The sequence below is a fragment of the Strix aluco genome, chromosome W (assembly GCF_031877795.1).
Source record: "Strix aluco isolate bStrAlu1 chromosome W, bStrAlu1.hap1, whole genome shotgun sequence".
NCBI classification, from domain to species: Eukaryota; Metazoa; Chordata; class Aves; order Strigiformes; family Strigidae; genus Strix; species Strix aluco.
This window is the reverse complement of record NC_133970.1, coordinates 10,494,429-10,519,526: the sequence shown is the minus strand read 5'-3', so window position 1 is coordinate 10,519,526 and position 25,098 is coordinate 10,494,429.

Here is a 25,098-nt window from a genome sequence, read left to right as displayed (position 1 = left end):
CGGAACATAAGGGCAGGTCAGGTTACGGCAGGCAAGTCAAGGCTAGGCAAGGCAAGGCAAGGCATGGCAACACAAGACAACGGAAGATAAGGGCGGGTCAGGTTAGGGCAGTCAAGGCAAAGCAAGGGAAGGCAAGGCAAGGCAAGGCAAGGCAAGGCAAGGCAAGGCAAGGCAAGGCAACGGAAGATAAGGGCAGGTCAGGATAGGGCAGGCAAGGCAAGGCAAGGAAAGGCAAGGCAAGGCAAGGCAGGGCAACGGAAGATAAGGGCAGGTCAGTTTAGGGCAGGCAAGGCAAGGCAAGGCAAGGCAAGGCAAGGCAACGGAAGATAAGGGCAGGTCAGGTTAGGGCAGGCAAGGCAACGCAAGGCAAGGCAAGGCAAGGCAAGGCAAGGCAAGGCAAGGTAAGGCAAGGCAAGGCAGGGCAACGGAAGATAAAGGCAGGCCAGGCAAGGCAAGGCAAGGCAAGGCAAGGCAAGGCAAGATAAGGTCAGGCCAGGCCAGGCGAGGCCAGGCAAGGCAAGGCCAGGCAAGGCAAGGGAAGGCAACGAAAGATAAGGTCAGGTTAGTTTAGGGCAGGCAAGGCAAAGCAAGCAAGGCAAGGCAAGGCAAGGCAAGGCAAGGCAACGGAAGAAAAGGGCAGGTCATGTTAGGGCAGGCAAGGCAAGCAAGGCAAGGCAAGGCAAGGCAAGGCAAGGCAAGGCAACGGAAAATAAGGGCAGGTCAGGTTAGAGCAGGAAAGGCAAGGCAAGGCATGGCAAGGTAACGGAAGATAAGGGCAGGTCAGGTTACGGCAGGCAAGGCAAGGCTAGGCAAGGCAAGGCAAGGCATGGCAAGGCAAGGCAAGGCAAGGAAATGGAAGGCAACGTAAAATAAGGGCAGGTCAGGTTAGGGCAGGCAAGGCAAGGCAAGGAAAGGCAAGGCAAGGCAAGGCAACGGAAGATAAGGGCAGGTCAGGTTAGGGTAGGCAAGGCAATGCAAGACAAGGCAAGGCAAGGCAGGGCAAGGCAAGGCAGATAATGCCAGGGCAGGCAAGGCAGGGCAACGGAGGATAAGGGCAGGGCAGGGCAAGGCAAGGCAAGGCAAGGCAAGGCAAGGCAAGGCAGATAATGGCAGGGCAGGCAAGGCAGGGCAACGGAAGATAAGGGCAGGGCAGGTTAGGGTAGGCAAGGCAAGGCAAGGCAAGGCAGGTCAACAGAAGATAAGGGCAGGCAAGGCAAGGCAATGCAAGGCAATGCAAGGCAAGGCAAGGCAAGGCAACAGAAGATAAGGGCAGGTCAGGTTAGGGCAGGCAAGGCAAGGCAAGGCAAGGCAAGGCTACGGAAGATAAGGGCAGGTCAGGTTAGGGCAGGCAAGGCAAGGCATGGCAACACAAGACAACGGAAGATAAGGGCAGGTCAGGTTAGAGCAGGCAAGGAAAGGCAAGGGAAGGCAAGGCAAGGCAAGGCAAGGCAAGGAAAGGCAAGGCAACGGAAGATAAGGGCAGGTCAGGTTAGGGCAGGCAAGGCAAGGCAAGGCAAGGCAAGGCAAGGCAAGGCAGCGCAATGGAAGATAAGGGCAGGTAAAGTTAGGGCAGGCAAGGCAAGGCAAGGCAAGGCAATGGAAGATAAGGGCAGGTCAGGTAAGGGCATGCAAGGCAAGGCAAGGCAAGGCAAGGCAAGGCAAGGCAACGGAAGATAAGGGCAGGTAAGGTTAGGGCAGGCAAGGCAAGGCAAGGCAAGACAATGTAAGGCAAGGCAAGGCAGGGCAACGGAAGATAAGGGCAGGCCAGGCAAGGCAAGGCAAGGCAAGGCAAGGCAACATAAGGTCAGGCCAGGCCAGGCCAGGCAAGGCAAGGCAAGGCCAGGCAAGGCAAGGCAAGGCAACGGAAGATAAGGGCAGGTCAGCTTAGGGCAGGCAAGGCAAAGCAAGGCAAGGCAAGGGAAGAAAAGGGCAGGTCAGGTTAGGGCTGGCAAGGCAAAGCAAGGCAAGGCAAGGCAAGGCAAGGCAAGGCAACAGAAAATAAGGGCAGGTCAGGTTAGAGCAGGCAAGGCAAGACAAGGCAAGGCAAGGCAAGGCAAGGCAACGGAAGATAAGGGCAGGTCAGGTTAGGGCAGGCAAGGCAAGGCAAGGCAAGGCAAGGTAACGGAACATAAGGGCAGGTCAGGTTACGGCAGGCAAGTCAAGGCTAGGCAAGGCAAGGCAAGGCATGGCAACACAAGACAACGGAAGATAAGGGCGGGTCAGGTTAGGGCAGTCAAGGCAAAGCAAGGGAAGGCAAGGCAAGGCAAGGCAAGGCAAGGCAAGGCAAGGCAAGGCAAGGCAAGGCAACGGAAGATAAGGGCAGGTCAGGATAGGGCAGGCAAGGCAAGGCAAGGAAAGGCAAGGCAAGGCAAGGCAGGGCAACGGAAGATAAGGGCAGGTCAGTTTAGGGCAGGCAAGGCAAGGCAAGGCAAGGCAAGGCAAGGCAACGGAAGATAAGGGCAGGTCAGGTTAGGGCAGGCAAGGCCAGGCATGGCAAGGCAAGGCTAGGCAAGGCAAGGCAAGGCAAGGCAAGGGAAGATAAAAGCAGGTCAGGTTAGGGCAGGCAAGGCAACGCAAGGCAAGGCAAGGCAAGGCAAGGCAAGGCAAGGCAGCGCAATGGAAGATAAGGGCAGGTAAGTTTAGGGCAGGCAAGGCAAGGCAAGGCAAGGCAAGGTAAGGCAAGGCAAGGCAGGGCAACGGAAGATAAGGGCAGGCCAGGAAAGGCAAGGCAAGGCAAGGCAAGGCAAGGTAAGGCAAGGCAAGGCGGGGCAACGGAAGATAAGGGCAGGCCAGGAAAGGCAAGGCAAGGCAAGGCAGGGCAAGGCCAGACAAGGCAAGGCAAGGCAACGGAAGATAAGGGCAGGCGAGGTTAGGGCAGGCAAGGCAAGGCAAGGCAAGGCAAGGCAAGGCAAGGCAAGGCAAGGCAAGGCAAGGCAAGGCAAGGTAACGGAAGATAAGGGCAGGTCAGGTTAGGGCATGCAAAGTAAGGCAAGGCAATTCAAGGCAAGGCAAGGCAAGGCAAGGCAAGGCAAGCCAAGGCAAGCCAAGGCAAGGCAGGGCAATGGAAGATAAGGGCAGGTAAGGTTAGGGCAGGCAAGGCAAGGCAAGGCAAGGCAAGGCAATGGAAGATAAGGGCAGGTAAGGTTACGGCATGCAAGGCAAGGCAAGGCAAGGCAAGTCAAGGCAAGGCAAGGCAACGGAAGATAAGGGCAGGTAAGGTTACGGCACGCAAGGCAAGGCAAGGCAAGGCAAGGCAAGGTAAGGCAAGGCAAGGCAGGGCAACGGAAGATAAAGGCAGGCCAGGCAAGGCAAGGCAAGGCAAGGCAAGGCAAGGCAAGATAAGGTCAGGCCAGGCCAGGCGAGGCCAGGCAAGGCAAGGCCAGGCAAGGCAAGGGAAGGCAACGAAAGATAAGGTCAGGTTAGTTTAGGGCAGGCAAGGCAAAGCAAGCAAGGCAAGGCAAGGCAAGGCAAGGCAAGGCAACGGAAGAAAAGGGCAGGTCATGTTAGGGCAGGCAAGGCAAGCAAGGCAAGGCAAGGCAAGGCAAGGCAAGGCAAGGCAACGGAAAATAAGGGCAGGTCAGGTTAGAGCAGGAAAGGCAAGGCAAGGCATGGCAAGGTAACGGAAGATAAGGGCAGGTCAGGTTACGGCAGGCAAGGCAAGGCTAGGCAAGGCAAGGCAAGGCATGGCAAGGCAAGGCAAGGCAAGGAAATGGAAGGCAACGTAAAATAAGGGCAGGTCAGGTTAGGGCAGGCAAGGCAAGGCAAGGAAAGGCAAGGCAAGGCAAGGCAACGGAAGATAAGGGCAGGTCAGGTTAGGGTAGGCAAGGCAATGCAAGACAAGGCAAGGCAAGGCAGGGCAAGGCAAGGCAGATAATGCCAGGGCAGGCAAGGCAGGGCAACGGAGGATAAGGGCAGGGCAGGGTAAGGCAAGGCAAGGCAAGGCAAGGCAAGGCAAGGCAGATAATGGCAGGGCAGGCAAGGCAGGGCAACGGAAGATAAGGGCAGGGCAGGTTAGGGTAGGCAAGGCAAGGCAAGGCAAGGCAGGTCAACAGAAGATAAGGGCAGGCAAGGCAAGGCAATGCAAGGCAATGCAAGGCAAGGCAAGGCAAGGCAACAGAAGATAAGGGCAGGTCAGGTTAGGGCAGGCAAGGCAAGGCAAGGCAAGGCAAGGCTACGGAAGATAAGGGCAGGTCAGGTTAGGGCAGGCAAGGCAAGGCATGGCAACACAAGACAACGGAAGATAAGGGCAGGTCAGGTTAGAGCAGGCAAGGAAAGGCAAGGGAAGGCAAGGCAAGGCAAGGCAAGGCAAGGAAAGGCAAGGCAACGGAAGATAAGGGCAGGTCAGGTTAGGGCAGGCAAGGCAAGGCAAGGCAAGGCAAGGCAAGGCAAGGCAGCGCAATGGAAGATAAGGGCAGGTAAAGTTAGGGCAGGCAAGGCAAGGCAAGGCAAGGCAATGGAAGATAAGGGCAGGTCAGGTAAGGGCATGCAAGGCAAGGCAAGGCAAGGCAAGGCAAGGCAAGGCAACGGAAGATAAGGGCAGGTAAGGTTAGGGCAGGCAAGGCAAGGCAAGGCAAGACAATGTAAGGCAAGGCAAGGCAGGGCAACGGAAGATAAGGGCAGGCCAGGCAAGGCAAGGCAAGGCAAGGCAAGGCAACATAAGGTCAGGCCAGGCCAGGCCAGGCAAGGCAAGGCAAGGCCAGGCAAGGCAAGGCAAGGCAACGGAAGATAAGGGCAGGTCAGCTTAGGGCAGGCAAGGCAAAGCAAGGCAAGGCAAGGGAAGAAAAGGGCAGGTCAGGTTAGGGCAGGCAAGGCAAAGCAAGGCAAGGCAAGGCAAGGCAAGGCAAGGCAACAGAAAATAAGGGCAGGTCAGGTTAGAGCAGGCAAGGCAAGACAAGGCAAGGCAAGGCAAGGCAACGGAAGATAAGGGCAGGTCAGGTTAGGGCAGGCAAGGCAAGGCAAGGCAAGGCAAGGTAACGGAACATAAGGGCAGGTCAGGTTACGGCAGGCAAGTCAAGGCTAGGCAAGGCAAGGCAAGGCATGGCAACACAAGACAACGGAAGATAAGGGCGGGTCAGGTTAGGGCAGTCAAGGCAAAGCAAGGGAAGGCAAGGGAAGGCAAGGCAAGGCAAGGCAAGGCAAGGCAAGGCAAGGCAACGGAAGATAAGGGCAGGTCAGGATAGGGCAGGCAAGGCAAGGCAAGGAAAGGCAAGGCAAGGCAAGGCAGGGCAACGGAAGATAAGGGCAGGCCAGTTTAGGGCAGGCAAGGCAAGGCAAGGCAAGGCAAGGCAAGGCAACGGAAGATAAGGGCAGGTCAGGTTAGGGCAGGCAAGGCCAGGCATGGCAAGGCAAGGCTAGGCAAGGCAAGGCAAGGCAAGGCAAGGGAAGATAAAAGCAGGTCAGGTTAGGGCAGGCAAGGCAACGCAAGGCAAGGCAAGGCAAGGCAAGGCAAGGCAAGGCAGCGCAATGGAAGATAAGGGCAGGTAAGTTTAGGGCAGGCAAGGCAAGGCAAGGCAAGGCAATGGAAGATAAGGGCAGGTCAGGTTAGGGCAGGCAAGGCAAGGCAAGGCAAGGCAAGGTAAGGCAAGGCAAGGCAGGGCAACGGAAGATAAGGGCAGGCCAGGAAAGGCAAGGCAAGGCAAGGCAGGGCAAGGCCAGACAAGGCAAGGCAAGGCAACGGAAGATAAGGGCAGGCGAGGTTAGGGCAGGCAAGGCAAGGCAAGGCAAGGCAAGGCAAGGCAAGGCAAGGCAAGGCAAGGCAAGGCAAGGAAATGGAAGGCAACGTAAAATAAGGGCAGGTCAGGTTAGGGCAGGCAAGGCAAGGCAAGGAAAGGCAAGGCAAGGCAAGGCAACGGAAGATAAGGGCAGGTCAGGTTAGGGTAGGCAAGGCAATGCAAGACAAGGCAAGGCAAGGCAGGGCAAGGCAAGGCAGATAATGCCAGGGCAGGCAAGGCAGGGCAACGGAGGATAAGGGCAGGGCAGGGCAAGGCAAGGCAAGGCAAGGCAAGGCAAGGCAAGGCAGATAATGGCAGGGCAGGCAAGGCAGGGCAACGGAAGATAAGGGCAGGGCAGGTTAGGGTAGGCAAGGCAAGGCAAGGCAAGGCAGGTCAACTGAAGATAAGGGCAGGCAAGGCAAGGCAATGCAAGGCAATGCAAGGCAAGGCAAGGCAAGGCAACAGAAGATAAGGGCAGGTCAGGTTAGGGCAGGCAAGGCAAGGCAAGGCAAGGCAAGGCTACGGAAGATAAGGGCAGGTCAGGTTAGGGCAGGCAAGGCAAGGCATGGCAACACAAGACAACGGAAGATAAGGGCAGGTCAGGTTAGAGCAGGCAAGGAAAGGCAAGGGAAGGCAAGGCAAGGCAAGGCAAGGCAAGGAAAGGCAAGGCAACGGAAGATAAGGGCAGGTCAGGTTAGGGCAGCCAAGGCAAGGCAAGGCAAGGCAAGGCAAGGCAAGGCAGCGCAATGGAAGATAAGGGCAGGTAAAGTTAGGGCAGGCAAGGCAAGGCAAGGCAAGGCAATGGAAGATAAGGGCAGGTCAGGTAAGGGCATGCAAGGCAAGGCAAGGCAAGGCAAGGCAAGGCAAGGCAACGGAAGATAAGGGCAGGTAAGGTTAGGGCAGGCAAGGCAAGGCAAGGCAAGACAATGTAAGGCAAGGCAAGGCAGGGCAACGGAAGATAAGGGCAGGCCAGGCAAGGCAAGGCAAGGCAAGGCAAGGCAACATAAGGTCAGGCCAGGCCAGGCCAGGCAAGGCAAGGCAAGGCCAGGCAAGGCAAGGCAAGGCAACGGAAGATAAGGGCAGGTCAGCTTAGGGCAGGCAAGGCAAAGCAAGGCAAGGCAAGGGAAGAAAAGGGCAGGTCAGGTTAGGGCAGGCAAGGCAAAGCAAGGCAAGGCAAGGCAAGGCAAGGCAAGGCAACAGAAAATAAGGGCAGGTCAGGTTAGAGCAGGCAAGGCAAGACAAGGCAAGGCAAGGCAAGGCAAGGCAACGGAAGATAAGGGCAGGTCAGGTTAGGGCAGGCAAGGCAAGGCAAGGCAAGGCAAGGTAACGGAACATAAGGGCAGGTCAGGTTACGGCAGGCAAGTCAAGGCTAGGCAAGGCAAGGCAAGGCATGGCAACACAAGACAACGGAAGATAAGGGCGGGTCAGGTTAGGGCAGTCAAGGCAAAGCAAGGGAAGGCAAGGCAAGGCAAGGCAAGGCAAGGCAAGGCAAGGCAAGGCAACGGAAGATAAGGGCAGGTCAGGATAGGGCAGGCAAGGCAAGGCAAGGAAAGGCAAGGCAAGGCAAGGCAGGGCAACGGAAGATAAGGGCAGGTCAGTTTAGGGCAGGCAAGGCAAGGCAAGGCAAGGCAAGGCAAGGCAACGGAAGATAAGGGCAGGTCAGGTTAGGGCAGGCAAGGCCAGGCATGGCAAGGCAAGGCTAGGCAAGGCAAGGCAAGGCAAGGCAAGGGAAGATAAAAGCAGGTCAGGTTAGGGCAGGCAAGGCAACGCAAGGCAAGGCAAGGCAAGGCAAGGCAAGGCAAGGCAGCGCAATGGAAGATAAGGGCAGGTAAGTTTAGGGCAGGCAAGGCAAGGCAAGGCAAGGCAATGGAAGATAAGGGCAGGTCAGGTTAGGGCAGGCAAGGCAAGGCAAGGCAAGGCAAGGTAAGGCAAGGCAAGGCAGGGCAACGGAAGATAAGGGCAGGCCAGGAAAGGCAAGGCAAGGCAAGGCAGGGCAAGGCCAGACAAGGCAAGGCAAGGCAACGGAAGATAAGGGCAGGCGAGGTTAGGGCAGGCAAGGCAAGGCAAGGCAAGGCAAGGCAAGGCAAGGCAAGGCAAGGCAAGGCAAGGCAAGGAAATGGAAGGCAACGTAAAATAAGGGCAGGTCAGGTTAGGGCAGGCAAGGCAAGGCAAGGAAAGGCAAGGCAAGGCAAGGCAACGGAAGATAAGGGCAGGTCAGGTTAGGGTAGGCAAGGCAATGCAAGACAAGGCAAGGCAAGGCAGGGCAAGGCAAGGCAGATAATGCCAGGGCAGGCAAGGCAGGGCAACGGAGGATAAGGGCAGGGCAGGGCAAGGCAAGGCAAGGCAAGGCAAGGCAAGGCAAGGCAGATAATGGCAGGGCAGGCAAGGCAGGGCAACGGAAGATAAGGGCAGGGCAGGTTAGGGTAGGCAAGGCAAGGCAAGGCAAGGCAGGTCAACAGAAGATAAGGGCAGGCAAGGCAAGGCAATGCAAGGCAATGCAAGGCAAGGCAAGGCAAGGCAACAGAAGATAAGGGCAGGTCAGGTTAGGGCAGGCAAGGCAAGGCAAGGCAAGGCAAGGCTACGGAAGATAAGGGCAGGTCAGGTTAGGGCAGGCAAGGCAAGGCATGGCAACACAAGACAACGGAAGATAAGGGCAGGTCAGGTTAGAGCAGGCAAGGAAAGGCAAGGGAAGGCAAGGCAAGGCAAGGCAAGGCAAGGAAAGGCAAGGCAACGGAAGATAAGGGCAGGTCAGGTTAGGGCAGGCAAGGCAAGGCAAGGCAAGGCAAGGCAAGGCAAGGCAGCGCAATGGAAGATAAGGGCAGGTAAAGTTAGGGCAGGCAAGGCAAGGCAAGGCAAGGCAATGGAAGATAAGGGCAGGTCAGGTAAGGGCATGCAAGGCAAGGCAAGGCAAGGCAAGGCAAGGCAAGGCAACGGAAGATAAGGGCAGGTAAGGTTAGGGCAGGCAAGGCAAGGCAAGGCAAGACAATGTAAGGCAAGGCAAGGCAGGGCAACGGAAGATAAGGGCAGGCCAGGCAAGGCAAGGCAAGGCAAGGCAAGGCAACATAAGGTCAGGCCAGGCCAGGCCAGGCAAGGCAAGGCAAGGCCAGGCAAGGCAAGGCAAGGCAACGGAAGATAAGGGCAGGTCAGCTTAGGGCAGGCAAGGCAAAGCAAGGCAAGGCAAGGGAAGAAAAGGGCAGGTCAGGTTAGGGCAGGCAAGGCAAAGCAAGGCAAGGCAAGGCAAGGCAAGGCAAGGCAACAGAAAATAAGGGCAGGTCAGGTTAGAGCAGGCAAGGCAAGACAAGGCAAGGCAAGGCAAGGCAACGGAAGATAAGGGCAGGTCAGGTTAGGGCAGGCAAGGCAAGGCAAGGCAAGGCAAGGTAACGGAACATAAGGGCAGGTCAGGTTACGGCAGGCAAGTCAAGGCTAGGCAAGGCAAGGCAAGGCATGGCAACACAAGACAACGGAAGATAAGGGCGGGTCAGGTTAGGGCAGTCAAGGCAAAGCAAGGGAAGGCAAGGCAAGGCAAGGCAAGGCAAGGCAAGGCAAGGCAAGGCAAGGCAAGGCAAGGCAACGGAAGATAAGGGCAGGTCAGGATAGGGCAGGCAAGGCAAGGCAAGGAAAGGCAAGGCAAGGCAAGGCAGGGCAACGGAAGATAAGGGCAGGTCAGTTTAGGGCAGGCAAGGCAAGGCAAGGCAAGGCAAGGCAAGGCAACGGAAGATAAGGGCAGGTCAGGTTAGGGCAGGCAAGGCCAGGCATGGCAAGGCAAGGCTAGGCAAGGCAAGGCAAGGCAAGGCAAGGGAAGATAAAAGCAGGTCAGGTTAGGGCAGGCAAGGCAACGCAAGGCAAGGCAAGGCAAGGCAAGGCAAGGCAAGGCAGCGCAATGGAAGATAAGGGCAGGTAAGTTTAGGGCAGGCAAGGCAAGGCAAGGCAAGGCAATGGAAGATAAGGGCAGGTCAGGTTAGGGCAGGCAAGGCAAGGCAAGGCAAGGCAAGGTAAGGCAAGGCAAGGCAGGGCAACGGAAGATAAGGGCAGGCGAGGTTAGGGCAGGCAAGGCAAGGCAAGGCAAGGCAAGGCAAGGCAAGGCAAGGCAAGGCAAGGCAAGGCAAGGCAAGGCAAAGCAAGGCAAGGCAAGGCAAGGCAAGGCAAGGCAAGGCAAGGCAAGGCAAGGCAAGGCAAGGCAGGTCAATGGAAGATAACGGCAGGCAAGGCAAGGCAAGGCAAGGCAAGGCAAGGCAGGTCAATGGAAGATAACGGCAGGCAAGGCAAGGCAAGGCAAGGCAAGGCAAGGCAGGTCAATGGAAGATAACGGCAGGCAAGGCAAGGCAAGGCAAGGCAAGGCAAGGCAGGTCAATGGAAGATAACGGCAGGCAAGGCAAGGCAAGGCAAGGCAAGGCAAGGCAAGGCAAGGCAAGGCAGGTCAATGGAAGATAACGGCAGGCAAGGCAAGGCAAGGCAAGGCAAGGCAAGGCAGGTCAATGGAAGATAACGGCAGGCAAGGCAAGGCAAGGCAAGGCAAGGCAAGGCAGGTCAATGGAAGATAACGGCAGGCAAGGCAAGGCAAGGCAAGGCAAGGCAAGGCAGGTCAATGGAAGATAACGGCAGGCAAGGCAAGGCAAGGCAAGGCAAGGCAAGGCAGGTCAATGGAAGATAACGGCAGGCAAGGCAAGGCAAGGCAAGGCAAGGCAAGGCAAGGCAAGGCAAGGCAAGGCAAGGCAAGGCAAGGCAAGGCAGGTCAATGGAAGATAACGGCAGGCAAGGCAAGGCAAGGCAAGGCAAGGCAAGGCAGGTCAATGGAAGATAACGGCAGGCAAGGCAAGGCAAGGCAAGGCAAGGCAAGGCAGGTCAATGGAAGATAACGGCAGGCAAGGCAAGGCAAGGCAAGGCAAGGCAAGGCAGGTCAATGGAAGATAACGGCAGGCAAGGCAAGGCAAGGCAAGGCAAGGCAAGGCAGGTCAATGGAAGATAACGGCAGGCAAGGCAAGGCAAGGCAAGGCAAGGCAAGGCAAGGCAAGGCAAGGCAAGGCAAGGCAAGGCAGGTCAATGGAAGATAACGGCAGGCAAGGCAAGGCAAGGCAAGGCAAGGCAAGGCAAGGCAAGGCAAGGCAAGGCAATGGAAGATAAGGGCAGGTCAGGTTAGGGCAGGCAAGGCAAGGCAAGGCAAGGCAAGGTAAGGCAAGGCAAGGCAGGGCAACGGAAGATAAGGGCAGGCGAGGTTAGGGCAGGCAAGGCAAGGCAAGGCAAGGCAAGGCAAGGCAAGGCAAGGCAAGGCAAGGCAAGGCAAGGCAAAGCAAGGCAAGGCAAGGCAAGGCAAGGCAAGGCAAGGCAAGGCAAGGCAAGGCAAGGCAAGGCAAGGCAGGTCAATGGAAGATAACGGCAGGCAAGGCAAGGCAAGGCAAGGCAAGGCAAGGCAAGGCAAGGCAAGGCAAGGCAAGGCAAGGCAAGGCAAGGCAAGGCAAGGCAAGGCAGGTCAATGGAAGATAACGGCAGGCAAGGCAAGGCAAGGCAAGGCAATGCAAGGCAGGTCAATGGAAGATAACGGCAGGCAAGGCAAGGCAAGGCAAGGCAAGGCAAGGCAGGTCAATGGAAGATAACGGCAGGCAAGGCAAGGCAAGGCAAGGCAAGGCAAGGCAGGTCAATGGAAGATAACGGCAGGCAAGGCAAGGCAAGGCAAGGCAAGGCAAGGCAAGGCAAGGCAAGGCAAGGCAAGGCAAGGCAAGGCAAGGCAAGGCAGGTCAATGGAAGATAACGGCAGGCAAGGCAAGGCAAGGCAAGGCAAGGCAAGGCAAGGCAAGGCAAGGCAAGGCAAGGCAGGTCAATGGAAGATAACGGCAGGCAAGGCAAGGCAAGGCAAGGCAAGGCAAGGCAGGTCAATGGAAGATAACGGCAGGCAAGGCAAGGCAAGGCAAGGCAAGGCAAGGCAAGGCAAGGCAAGGCAAGGCAAGGCAAGGCAAGGCAGGTCAATGGAAGATAACGGCAGGCAAGGCAAGGCAAGGCAAGGCAAGGCAAGGCAGGTCAATGGAAGATAACGGCAGGCAAGGCAAGGCAAGGCAAGGCAAGGCAAGGCAGGTCAATGGAAGATAACGGCAGGCAAGGCAAGGCAAGGCAAGGCAAGGCAAGGCAGGTCAATGGAAGATAACGGCAGGCAAGGCAAGGCAAGGCAAGGCAAGGCAAGGCAGGTCAATGGAAGATAACGGCAGGCAAGGCAAGGCAAGGCAAGGCAAGGCAAGGCAAGGCAAGGCAAGGCAAGGCAAGGCAAGGCAGGTCAATGGAAGATAACGGCAGGCAAGGCAAGGCAAGGCAAGGCAAGGCAGGTCAATGGAAGATAACGGCAGGCAAGGCAAGGCAAGGCAAGGCAAGGCAAGGCAAGGCAAGGCAAGGCAAGGCAAGGCAAGGCAAGGCAAGGCAAGGCAAGGCAAGGCAGGTCAATGGAAGATAACGGCAGGCAAGGCAAGGCAAGGCAAGGCAAGGCAAGGCAGGTCAATGGAAGATAACGGCAGGCAAGGCAAGGCAAGGCAAGGCAAGGCAAGGCAGGTCAATGGAAGATAACGGCAGGCAAGGCAAGGCAAGGCAAGGCAAGGCAAGGCAGGTCAATGGAAGATAACGGCAGGCAAGGCAAGGCAAGGCAAGGCAAGGCAAGGCAAGGCAAGGCAAGGCAAGGCAAGGCAAGGCAAGGCAAGGCAGGTCAATGGAAGATAACGGCAGGCAAGGCAAGGCAAGGCAAGGCAAGACAAGGCAGGTCAATGGAAGATAACGGCAGGCAAGGCAAGGCAAGGCAAGGCAAGGCAAGGCAGGTCAATGGAAGATAACGGCAGGCAAGGCAAGGCAAGGCAAGGCAAGGCAAGGCAGGTCAATGGAAGATAACGGCAGGCAAGGCAAGGCAAGGCAAGGCAAGGCAAGGCAGGTCAATGGAAGATAACGGCAGGCAAGGCAAGGCAAGGCAAGGCAAGGCAAGGCAAGGCAAGGCAAGGCAAGGCAAGGCAAGGCAAGGCAAGGCAAGGCAAGGCAAGGCAAGGCAAGGCAAGGCAGGTCAATGGAAGATAACGGCAGGCAAGGCAAGGCAAGGCAAGGCAAGGCAAGGCAGGTCAATGGAAGATAACGGCAGGCAAGGCAAGGCAAGGCAAGGCAAGGCAAGGCAGGTCAATGGAAGATAACGGCAGGCAAGGCAAGGCAAGGCAAGGCAAGGCAAGGCAGGTCAATGGAAGATAACGGCAGGCAAGGCAAGGCAAGGCAAGGCAAGGCAAGGCAGGTCAATGGAAGATAACGGCAGGCAAGGCAAGGCAAGGCAAGGCAAGGCAAGGCAAGGCAAGGCAAGGCAAGGCAAGGCAAGGCAAGGCAAGGCAAGGCAGGTCAATGGAAGATAACGGCAGGCAAGGCAAGGCAAGGCAAGGCAAGGCAAGGCAGGTCAATGGAAGATAACGGCAGGCAAGGCAAGGCAAGGCAAGGCAAGGCAAGGCAGGTCAATGGAAGATAACGGCAGGCAAGGCAAGGCAAGGCAAGGCAAGGCAAGGCAGGTCAATGGAAGATAACGGCAGGCAAGGCAAGGCAAGGCAAGGCAAGGCAAGGCAAGGCAAGGCAAGGCAAGGCAAGGCAAGGCAAGGCAGGTCAATGGAAGATAACGGCAGGCAAGGCAAGGCAAGGCAAGGCAAGGCAAGGCAGGTCAATGGAAGATAACGGCAGGCAAGGCAAGGCAAGGCAAGGCAGGTCAATGGAAGATAACGGCAGGCAAGGCAAGGCAAGGCAAGGCAAGGCAAGGCAGGTCAATGGAAGATAACGGCAGGCAAGGCAAGGCAAGGCAAGGCAAGGCAAGGCAAGGCAAGGCAAGGCAAGGCAAGGCAAGGCAAGGCAAGGCAAGGCAAGGCAGGTCAATGGAAGATAACGGCAGGCAAGGCAAGGCAAGGCAAGGCAAGGCAAGGCAGGTCAATGGAAGATAACGGCAGGCAAGGCAAGGCAAGGCAAGGCAAGGCAAGGCAGGTCAATGGAAGATAACGGCAGGCAAGGCAAGGCAAGGCAAGGCAAGGCAAGGCAGGTCAATGGAAGATAACGGCAGGCAAGGCAAGGCAAGGCAAGGCAAGGCAAGGCAGGTCAATGGAAGATAACGGCAGGCAAGGCAAGGCAAGGCAAGGCAAGGCAAGGCAAGGCAAGGCAAGGCAAGGCAAGGCAAGGCAAGGCAAGGCAAGGCAGGTCAATGGAAGATAACGGCAGGCAAGGCAAGGCAAGGCAAGGCAAGGCAGGTCAATGGAAGATAACGGCAGGCAAGGCAAGGCAAGGCAAGGCAAGGCAAGGCAAGGCAAGGCAAGGCAAGGCAAGGCAAGGCAAGGCAAGGCAGGTCAATGGAAGATAACGGCAGGCAAGGCAAGGCAAGGCAAGGCAAGGCAAGGCAGGTCAATGGAAGATAACGGCAGGCAAGGCAAGGCAAGGCAAGGCAAGGCAAGGCAAGGCAGGTCAATGGAAGATAACGGCAGGCAAGGCAAGGCAAGGCAAGGCAAGGCAAGGCAGGTCAATGGAAGATAACGGCAGGCAAGGCAAGGCAAGGCAAGGCAAGGCAAGGCAAGGCAAGGCAAGGCAAGGCAAGGCAAGGCAAGGCAAGGCAAGGCAAGGCAGGTCAATGGAAGATAACGGCAGGCAAGGCAAGGCAAGGCAAGGCAAGACAAGGCAGGTCAATGGAAGATAACGGCAGGCAAGGCAAGGCAAGGCAAGGCAAGGCAAGGCAGGTCAATGGAAGATAACGGCAGGCAAGGCAAGGCAAGGCAAGGCAAGGCAAGGCAGGTCAATGGAAGATAACGGCAGGCAAGGCAAGGCAAGGCAAGGCAAGGCAAGGCAGGTCAATGGAAGATAACGGCAGGCAAGGCAAGGCAAGGCAAGGCAAGGCAAGGCAAGGCAAGGCAAGGCATGGCAACACAAGACAACGGAAGATAAGGGCGGGTCAGGTTAGGGCAGTCAAGGCAAAGCAAGGGAAGGCAAGGCAAGGCAAGGCAAGGCAAGGCAAGGCAAGGCAAGGCAAGGCAAGGCAAGGCAACGGAAGATAAGGGCAGGTCAGGATAGGGCAGGCAAGGCAAGGCAAGGAAAGGCAAGGCAAGGCAAGGCAGGGCAACGGAAGATAAGGGCAGGTCAGTTTAGGGCAGGCAAGGCAAGGCAAGGCAAGGCAAGGCAAGGCAACGGAAGATAAGGGCAGGTCAGGTTAGGGCAGGCAAGGCCAGGCATGGCAAGGCAAGGCTAGGCAAGGCAAGGCAAGGCAAGGCAAGGGAAGATAAAAGCAGGTCAGGTTAGGGCAGGCAAGGCAACGCAAGGCAAGGCAAGGCAAGGCAAGGCAAGGCAAGGCAGCGCAATGGAAGATAAGGGCAGGTAAGTTTAGGGCAGGCAAGGCAAGGCAAGGCAAGGCAATGGAAGATAAGGGCAGGTCAGGTTAGGGCAGGCAAGGCAAGGCAAGGCAAGGCAAGGTAAGGCAAGGCAAGGCAGGGCAACGGAAGATAAGGGCAGGCGAGGTTAGGGCAGGCAAGGCAAGGCAAGGCAAGGCAAGGCAAGGCAAGGCAAGGCAAGGCAAGGCAAAGCAAGGCAAGGCAAGGCAAGGCAAGGCAAGGCAAGGCAAGGCAAGGCAAGGCAAGGCAAGGCAGGTCAATGGAAGATAACGGCAGGCAAGGCAAGGCAAGGCAAGGCAAGGCAAGGCAGGTCAATGGAAGATAACGGCAGGCAAGGCAAGGCAAGGCAAGGCAAGGCAAGGCAGGTCAATGGAAGATAACGGCAGGCAAGGCAAGGCAAGGCAAGGCAAGGCAAGGCAGGTCAATGGAAGATAACGGCAGGCAAGGCAAGGCAAGGCAAGGCAAGGCAAGGCAAGGCAAGGCAAGGCAGGTCAATGGAAGATAACGGCAGGCAAGGCAAGGCAAGGCAAGGCAAGGCAAGGCAGGTCAATGGAAGATAACGGCAGGCAAGGCAAGGCAAGGCAAGGCAAGGCAAGGCAGGTCAATGGAAGATAACGGCAGGCAAGGCAAGGCAAGGCAAGGCAAGGCAAGGCAGGTCAATGGAAGATAACGGCAGGCAAGGCAAGGCAAGGCAAGGCAAGGCAAGGCAGGTCAATGGAAGATAACGGCAGGCAAGGCAAGGCAAGGCAAGGCAAGGCAAGGCAAGGCAAGGCAAGGCAAGGCAAGGCAAGGCAAGGCAAGGCAAGGCAGGTCAATGGAAGATAACGGCAGGCAAGGCAAGGCAAGGCAAGGCAAGGCAAGGCAGGTCAATGGAAGATAACGGCAGGCAAGGCAAGGCAAGGCAAGGCAAGGCAAGGCAGGTCAATGGAAGATAACGGCAGGCAAGGCAAGGCAAGGCAAGGCAAGGCAAGGCAGGTCAATGGAAGATAACGGCAGGCAAGGCAAGGCAAGGCAAGGCAAGGCAAGGCAGGTCAATGGAAGATAACGGCAGGCAAGGCAAGGCAAGGCAAGGCAAGGCAAGGCAAGGCAAGGCAAGGCAAGGCAAGGCAAGGCAGGTCAATGGAAGATAACGGCAGGCAAGGCAAGGCAAGGCAAGGCAAGGCAAGGCAAGGCAAGGCAAGGCAAGGCAATGGAAGATAAGGGCAGGTCAGGTTAGGGCAGGCAAGGCAAGGCAAGGCAAGGCAAGGTAAGGCAAGGCAAGGCAGGGCAACGGAAGATAAGGGCAGGCGAGGTTAGGGCAGGCAAGGCAAGGCAAGGCAAGGCAAGGCAAGGCAAGGCAAGGCAAGGCAAGGCAAGGCAAAGCAAGGCAAGGCAAGGCAAGGCAAGGCAAGGCAAGGCAAGGCAAGGCAAGGCAAGGCAAGGCAAGGCAGGTCAATGGAAGATAACGGCAGGCAAGGCAAGGCAAGGCAAGGCAAGGCAAGGCAAGGCAAGGCAAGGCAAGGCAAGGCAAGGCAAGGCAAGGCAAGGCAAGGCAAGGCAAGGCAGGTCAATGGAAGATAACGGCAGGCAAGGCAAGGCAAGGCAAGGCAATGCAAGGCAGGTCAATGGAAGATAACGGCAGGCAAGGCAAGGCAAGGCAAGGCAAGGCAAGGCAGGTCAATGGAAGATAACGGCAGGCAAGGCAAGGCAAGGCAAGGCAAGGCAAGGCAGGTCAATGGAAGATAACGGCAGGCAAGGCAAGGCAAGGCAAGGCAAGGCAAGGCAAGGCAAGGCAAGGCAAGGCAAGGCAAGGCAAGGCAAGGCAAGGCAGGTCAATGGAAGATAACGGCAGGCAAGGCAAGGCAAGGCAAGGCAAGGCAAGGCAAGGCAAGGCAAGGCAAGGCAAGGCAGGTCAATGGAAGATAACGGCAGGCAAGGCAAGGCAAGGCAAGGCAAGGCAAGGCAGGTCAATGGAAGATAACGGCAGGCAAGGCAAGGCAAGGCAAGGCAAGGCAAGGCAAGGCAAGGCAAGGCAAGGCAAGGCAAGGCAAGGCAGGTCAATGGAAGATAACGGCAGGCAAGGCAAGGCAAGGCAAGGCAAGGCAAGGCAGGTCAATGGAAGATAACGGCAGGCAAGGCAAGGCAAGGCAAGGCAAGGCAAGGCAGGTCAATGGAAGATAACGGCAGGCAAGGCAAGGCAAGGCAAGGCAAGGCAAGGCAGGTCAATGGAAGATAACGGCAGGCAAGGCAAGGCAAGGCAAGGCAAGGCAAGGCAGGTCAATGGAAGATAACGGCAGGCAAGGCAAGGCAAGGCAAGGCAAGGCAAGGCAAGGCAAGGCAAGGCAAGGCAAGGCAAGGCAGGTCAATGGAAGATAACGGCAGGCAAGGCAAGGCAAGGCAAGGCAAGGCAGGTCAATGGAAGATAACGGCAGGCAAGGCAAGGCAAGGCAAGGCAAGGCAAGGCAAGGCAAGGCAAGGCAAGGCAAGGCAAGGCAAGGCAGGTCAATGGAAGATAACGGCAGGCAAGGCAAGGCAAGGCAAGGCAAGGCAAGGCAGGTCAATGGAAGATAACGGCAGGCAAGGCAAGGCAAGGCAAGGCAAGGCAAGGCAAGGCAGGTCAATGGAAGATAACGGCAGGCAAGGCAAGGCAAGGCAAGGCAAGGCAAGGCAGGTCAATGGAAGATAACGGCAGGCAAGGCAAGGCAAGGCAAGGCAAGGCAAGGCAAGGCAAGGCAAGGCAAGGCAAGGCAAGGCAAGGCAAGGCAAGGCAAGGCAAGGCAGGTCAATGGAAGATAACGGCAGGCAAGGCAAGGCAAGGCAAGGCAAGACAAGGCAGGTCAATGGAAGATAACGGCAGGCAAGGCAAGGCAAGGCAAGGCAAGGCAAGGCAGGTCAATGGAAGATAACGGCAGGCAAGGCAAGGCAAGGCAAGGCAAGGCAAGGCAGGTCAATGGAAGATAACGGCAGGCAAGGCAAGGCAAGGCAAGGCAAGGCAAGGCAGGTCAATGGAAGATAACGGCAGGCAAGGCAAGGCAAGGCAAGGCAAGGCAAGGCAAGGCAAGGCAAGGCAAGGCAAGGCAAGGCAAGGCAAGGCAAGGCAAGGCAAGGCAAGGCAAGGCAGGTCAATGGAAGATAACGGCAGGCAAGGCAAGGCAAGGCAAGGCAAGGCAAGGCAGGTCAATGGAAGATAACGGCAGGCAAGGCAAGGCAAGGCAAGGCAAGGCAAGGCAGGTCAATGGAAGATAACGGCAGGCAAGGCAAGGCAAGGCAAGGCAAGGCAAGGCAGGTCAATGGAAGATAACGGCAGGCAAGGCAAGGCAAGGCAAGGCAAGGCAAGGCAGGTCAATGGAAGATAACGGCAGGCAAGGCAAGGCAAGGCAAGGCAAGGCAAGGCAAGGCAAGGCAAGGCAAGGCAAGGCAAGGCAGGTCAATGGAAGATAACGGCAGGCAAGGCAAGGCAAGGCAAGGCAAGGCAAGGCAGGTCAATGGAAGATAACGGCAGGCAAGGCAAGGCAAGGCAAGGCAAGGCAAGGCAGGTCAATGGAAGATAACGGCAGGCAAGGCAAGGCAAGGCAAGGCAAGGCAAGGCAGGTCAATGGAAGATAACGGCAGGCAAGGCAAGGCAAGGCAAGGCAAGGCAAGGCAAGGCAAGGCAAGGCAAGGCAAGGCAAGGCAAGGCAGGTCAATGGAAGATAACGGCAGGCAAGGCAAGGCAAGGCAAGGCAAGGCAAGGCAGGTCAATGGAAGATAACGGCAGGCAAGGCAAGGCAAGGCAAGGCAGGTCAATGGAAGATAACGGCAGGCAAGGCAAGGCAAGGCAAGGCAAGGCAAGGCAGGTCAATGGAAGATAACGGCAGGCAAGGCAAGGCAAGGCAAGGCAGGTCAATGGAAGATAACGGCAGGCAAGGCAAGGCAAGGCAAGGCAAGGCAAGGCAGGTCAATGGAAGATAACGGCAGGCAAGGCAAGGCAAGGCAAGGCAAGGCAAGGCAAGGCAAGGCAAGGCAAGGCAAGGCAAGGCAAGGCAAGGCAAGGCAAGGCAAGGCAGGTCAATGGAAGATAACGGCAGGCAAGGCAAGGCAAGGCAAGGCAAGGCAAGGCAGGTCAATGGAAGATAACGGCAGGCAAGGCAAGGCAAGGCAAGGCAAGGCAAGGCAGGTCAATGGAAGATAACGGCAGGCAAGGCAAGGCAAGGCAAGGCAAGGCAAGGCAGGTCAATGGAAGATAACGGCAGGCAAGGCAAGGCAAGGCAAGGCAAGGCAAGGCAGGTCAATGGAAGATAACGGCAGGCAAGGCAAGGCAAGGCAAGGCAAGGCAAGGCAAGGCAAGGCAAGGCAAGGCAAGGCAAGGCAAGGCAAGGCAAGGCAAGGCAAGGCAGGTCAATGGAAGATAACGGCAGGCAAGGCAAGGCAAGGCAAGGCAAGGCAGGTCAATGGAAGATAACGGCAGGCAAGGCAAGGCAAGGCAAGGCAAGGCAAGGCAAGGCAAGGCAAGGCAAGGCAAGGCAAGGCAGGTCAATGGAAGATAACGGCAGGCAAGGCAAGGCAAGGCAAGGCAAGGCAAGGCAGGTCAATGGAAGATAACGGCAGGCAAGGCAAGGCAAGGCAAGGCAAGGCAAGGCAAGGCAGGTCAATGGAAGATAACGGCAGGCAAGGCAAGGCAAGGCAAGGCAAGGCAAGGCAGGTCAATGGAAGATAACGGCAGGCAAGGCAAGGCAAGGCAAGGCAAGGCAGGTCAATGGAAGATAACGGCAGGCAAGGCAAGGCAAGGCAAGGCAAGGCAAGGCAAGGCAAGGCAAGGCAAGGCAGGTCAATGGAAGATAACGGCAGGCAAGGCAAGGCAAGGCAAGGCAAGGCAAGGCAGGTCAATGGAAGATAACGGCAGGCAAGGCAAGGCAAGGCAAGGCAAGGCAAGGCAAGGCAGGTCAATGGAAGATAACGGCAGGCAAGGCAAGGCAAGGCAAGGCAAGGCAAGGCAGGTCAATGGAAGATAACGGCAGGCAAGGCAAGGCAAGGCAAGGCAAGGCAAGGCAAGGCAAGGCAAGGCAAGGCAAGGCAAGGCAAGGCAAGGCAAGGCAAGGCAAGGCAAGGCAGGTCAATGGAAGATAACGGCAGGCAAGGCAAGGCAAGGCAAGGCAAGACAAGGCAGGTCAATGGAAGATAACGGCAGGCAAGGCAAGGCAAGGCAAGGCAAGGCAAGGCAGGTCAATGGAAGATAACGGCAGGCAAGGCAAGGCAAGGCAAGGCAAGGCAAGGCAGGTCAATGGAAGATAACGGCAGGCAAGGCAAGGCAAGGCAAGGCAAGGCAAGGCAGGTCAATGGAAGATAACGGCAGGCAAGGCAAGGCAAGGCAAGGCAAGGCAAGGCAAGGCAAGGCAAGGCAAGGCAAGGCAAGGCAAGGCAAGGCAAGGCAAGGCAAGGCAAGGCAAGGCAAGGCAAGGCAGGTCAATGGAAGATAACGGCAGGCAAGGCAAGGCAAGGCAAGGCAAGGCAAGGCAGGTCAATGGAAGATAACGGCAGGCAAGGCAAGGCAAGGCAAGGCAAGGCAAGGCAAGGCAGGTCAATGGAAGATAACGGCAGGCAAGGCAAGGCAAGGCAAGGCAAGGCAAGGCAGGTCAATGGAAGATAACGGCAGGCAAGGCAAGGCAAGGCAAGGCAAGGCAGGTCAATGGAAGATAACGGCAGGCAAGGCAAGGCAAGGCAAGGCAAGGCAAGGCAAGGCAAGGCAAGGCAAGGCAAGGCAAGGCAAGGCAAGGCAGGTCAATGGAAGATAACGGCAGGCAAGGCAAGGCAAGGCAAGGCAAGGCAAGGCAGGTCAATGGAAGATAACGGCAGGCAAGGCAAGGCAAGGCAAGGCAAGGCAAGGCAGGTCAATGGAAGATAACGGCAGGCAAGGCAAGGCAAGGCAAGGCAAGGCAAGGCAGGTCAATGGAAGATAACGGCAGGCAAGGCAAGGCAAGGCAAGGCAAGGCAAGGCAAGGCAAGGCAAGGCAAGGCAAGGCAAGGCAAGGCAAGGCAGGTCAATGGAAGATAACGGCAGGCAAGGCAAGGCAAGGCAAGGCAAGGCAAGGCAGGTCAATGGAAGATAACGGCAGGCAAGGCAAGGCAAGGCAAGGCAAGGCAAGGCAGGTCAATGGAAGATAACGGCAGGCAAGGCAAGGCAAGGCAAGGCAAGGCAAGGCAGGTCAATGGAAGATAACGGCAGGCAAGGCAAGGCAAGGCAAGGCAAGGCAAGGCAAGGCAAGGCAAGGCAAGGCAAGGCAAGGCAAGGCAAGGCAAGGCAAGGCAAGGCAAGGCAGGTCAATGGAAGATAACGGCAGGCAAGGCAAGGCAAGGCAAGGCAAGGCAAGGCAGGTCAATGGAAGATAACGGCAGGCAAGGCAAGGCAAGGCAAGGCAAGGCAAGGCAGGTCAATGGAAGATAACGGCAGGCAAGGCAAGGCAAGGCAAGGCAAGGCAAGGCAGGTCAATGGAAGATAACGGCAGGCAAGGCAAGGCAAGGCAAGGCAGGTCAATGGAAGATAACGGCAGGTAAGGCAAGGCAAGGCAAGGCAAGGCAAGGCAGGTCAATGGAAGATAACGGCAGGCAAGGCAAGGCAAGGCAAGGCAAGGCAAGGCAAGGCAAGGCAAGGCAAGGCAAGGCAAGGCAAGGCAAGGCAAGGCAAGGCAAGGCAAGGCAAGGCAAGGCAGGTCAATGGAAGATAACGGCAGGCAAGGCAAGGCAAGGCAAGGCAAGGCAAGGCAGGTCAATGGAAGATAACGGCAGGCAAGGCAAGGCAAGGCAAGGCAAGGCAAGGCAGGTCAATGGAAGATAACGGCAGGCAAGGCAAGGCAAGGCAAGGCAAGGCAAGGCAGGTCAATGGAAGATAACGGCAGGCAAGGCAAGGCAAGGCAAGGCAAGGCAAGGCAGGTCAATGGAAGATAACGGCAGGCAAGGCAAGGCAAGGCAAGGCAAGGCAAGGCAAGGCAAGGCAAGGCAAGGCAAGGCAAGGCAAGGCAAGGCAAGGCAAGGCAAGGCAGGTCAATGGAAGATAACGGCAGGCAAGGCAAGGCAAGGCAAGGCAAGGCAGGTCAATGGAAGATAACGGCAGGCAAGGCAAGGCAAGGCAAGGCAAGGCAAGGCAAGGCAAGGCAAGGCAAGGCAAGGCAAGGCAAGGCAAGGCAAGGCAGGTCAATGGAAGATAACGGCAGGCAAGGCAAGGCAAGGCAAGGCAAGGCAAGGCAGGTCAATGGAAGATAACGGCAGGCAAGGCAAGGCAAGGCAAGGCAAGGCAAGGCAAGGCAGGTCAATGGAAGATAACGGCAGGCAAGGCAAGGCAAGGCAAGGCAAGGCAAGGCAGGTCAATGGAAGATAACGGCAGGCAAGGCAAGGCAAGGCAAGGCAAGGCAAGGCAAGGCAAGGCAAGGCAAGGCAAGGCAAGGCAAGGCAAGGCAAGGCAAGGCAAGGCAAGGCAAGGCAAGGCAGGTCAATGGAAGATAACGGCAGGCAAGGCAAGGCAAGGCAAGGCAAGACAAGGCAGGTCAATGGAAGATAACGGCAGGCAAGGCAAGGCAAGGCAAGGCAAGGCAAGGCAGGTCAATGGAAGATAACGGCAGGCAAGGCAAGGCAAGGCAAGGCAAGGCAAGGCAGGTCAATGGAAGATAACGGCAGGCAAGGCAAGGCAAGGCAAGGCAAGGCAAGGCAGGTCAATGGAAGATAACGGCAGGCAAGGCAAGGCAAGGCAAGGCAAGGCAAGGCAAGGCAAGGCAAGGCAAGGCAAGGCAAGGCAAGGCAAGGCAAGGCAAGGCAAGGCAGGTCAATGGAAGATAACGGCAGGCAAGGCAAGGCAAGGCAAGGCAAGGCAAGGCAGGTCAATGGAAGATAACGGCAGGCAAGGCAAGGCAAGGCAAGGCAAGGCAAGGCAAGGCAAGGCAAGGCAAGGCAAGGCAAGGCAAGGCAAGGCAGGTCAATGGAAGATAACGGCAGGCAAGGCAAGGCAAGGCAAGGCAAGGCAAGGCAGGTCAATGGAAGATAACGGCAGGCAAGGCAAGGCAAGGCAAGGCAAGGCAAGGCAGGTCAATGGAAGATAACGGCAGGCAAGGCAAGGCAAGGCAAGGCAAGGCAAGGCAGGTCAATGGAAGATAACGGCAGGCAAGGCAAGGCAAGGCAAGGCAAGGCAAGGCAAGGCAAGGCAAGGCAAGGCAAGGCAAGGCAAGGCAAGGCAAGGCAAGGCAAGGCAAGGCAGGTCAATGGAAGATAACGGCAGGCAAGGCAAGGCAAGGCAAGGCAAGGCAAGGCAGGTCAATGGAAGATAACGGCAGGCAAGGCAAGGCAAGGCAAGGCAAGGCAAGGCAGGTCAATGGAAGATAACGGCAGGCAAGGCAAGGCAAGGCAAGGCAAGGCAAGGCAGGTCAATGGAAGATAACGGCAGGCAAGGCAAGGCAAGGCAAGGCAGGTCAATGGAAGATAACGGCAGGTAAGGCAAGGCAAGGCAAGGCAAGGCAAGGCAGGTCAATGGAAGATAACGGCAGGCAAGGCAAGGCAAGGCAAGGCAAGGCAAGGCAAGGCAAGGCAAGGCAAGGCAAGGCAAGGCAGGTCAATGGAAGATAACGGCAGGCAAGGCAAGGCAAGGCAAGGCAAGGCAAGGCAGGTCAATGGAAGATAACGGCAGGCAAGGCAAGGCAAGGCAAGGCAAGGCAAGGCAGGTCAATGGAAGATAACGGCAGGCAAGGCAAGGCAAGGCAAGGCAAGGCAGGTCAATGGAAGATAACGGCAGGCAAGGCAAGGCAAGGCAAGGCAAGGCAAGGCAGGTCAATGGAAGATAACGGCAGGCAAGGCAAGGCAAGGCAAGGCAAGGCAAGGCAAGGCAAGGCAAGGCAAGGCAAGGCAAGGCAGGTCAATGGAAGATAACGGCAGGCAAGGCAAGGCAAGGCAAGGCAAGGCAGGTCAATGGAAGATAACGGCAGGCAAGGCAAGGCAAGGCAAGGCAAGGCAAGGCAAGGCAAGGCAAGGCAAGGCAAGGCAAGGCAAGGCAAGGCAAGGCAAGGCAGGTCAATGGAAGATAACGGCAGGCAAGGCAAGGCAAGGCAAGGCAAGGCAAGGCAGGTCAATGGAAGATAACGGCAGGCAAGGCAAGGCAAGGCAAGGCAAGGCAAGGCAAGGCAGGTCAATGGAAGATAACGGCAGGCAAGGCAAGGCAAGGCAAGGCAAGGCAAGGCAGGTCAATGGAAGATAACGGCAGGCAAGGCAAGGCAAGGCAAGGCAAGGCAAGGCAAGGCAAGGCAAGGCAAGGCAAGGCAAGGCAAGGCAAGGCAAGGCAAGGCAAGGCAAGGCAGGTCAATGGAAGATAACGGCAGGCAAGGCAAGGCAAGGCAAGGCAAGACAAGGCAGGTCAATGGAAGATAACGGCAGGCAAGGCAAGGCAAGGCAAGGCAAGGCAAGGCAGGTCAATGGAAGATAACGGCAGGCAAGGCAAGGCAAGGCAAGGCAAGGCAAGGCAGGTCAATGGAAGATAACGGCAGGCAAGGCAAGGCAAGGCAAGGCAAGGCAAGGCAGGTCAATGGAAGATAACGGCAGGCAAGGCAAGGCAAGGCAAGGCAAGGCAAGGCAAGGCAAGGCAAGGCAAGGCAAGGCAAGGCAAGGCAAGGCAAGGCAAGGCAAGGCAAGGCAAGGCAAGGCAAGGCAGGTCAATGGAAGATAACGGCAGGCAAGGCAAGGCAAGGCAAGGCAAGGCAAGGCAGGTCAATGGAAGATAACGGCAGGCAAGGCAAGGCAAGGCAAGGCAAGGCAAGGCAGGTCAATGGAAGATAACGGCAGGCAAGGCAAGGCAAGGCAAGGCAAGGCAAGGCAGGTCAATGGAAGATAACGGCAGGCAAGGCAAGGCAAGGCAAGGCAAGGCAAGGCAGGTCAATGGAAGATAACGGCAGGCAAGGCAAGGCAAGGCAAGGCAAGGCAAGGCAAGGCAAGGCAAGGCAAGGCAAGGCAAGGCAAGGCAAGGCAAGGCAAGGCAGGTCAATGGAAGATAACGGCAGGCAAGGCAAGGCAAGGCAAGGCAAGGCAAGGCAGGTCAATGGAAG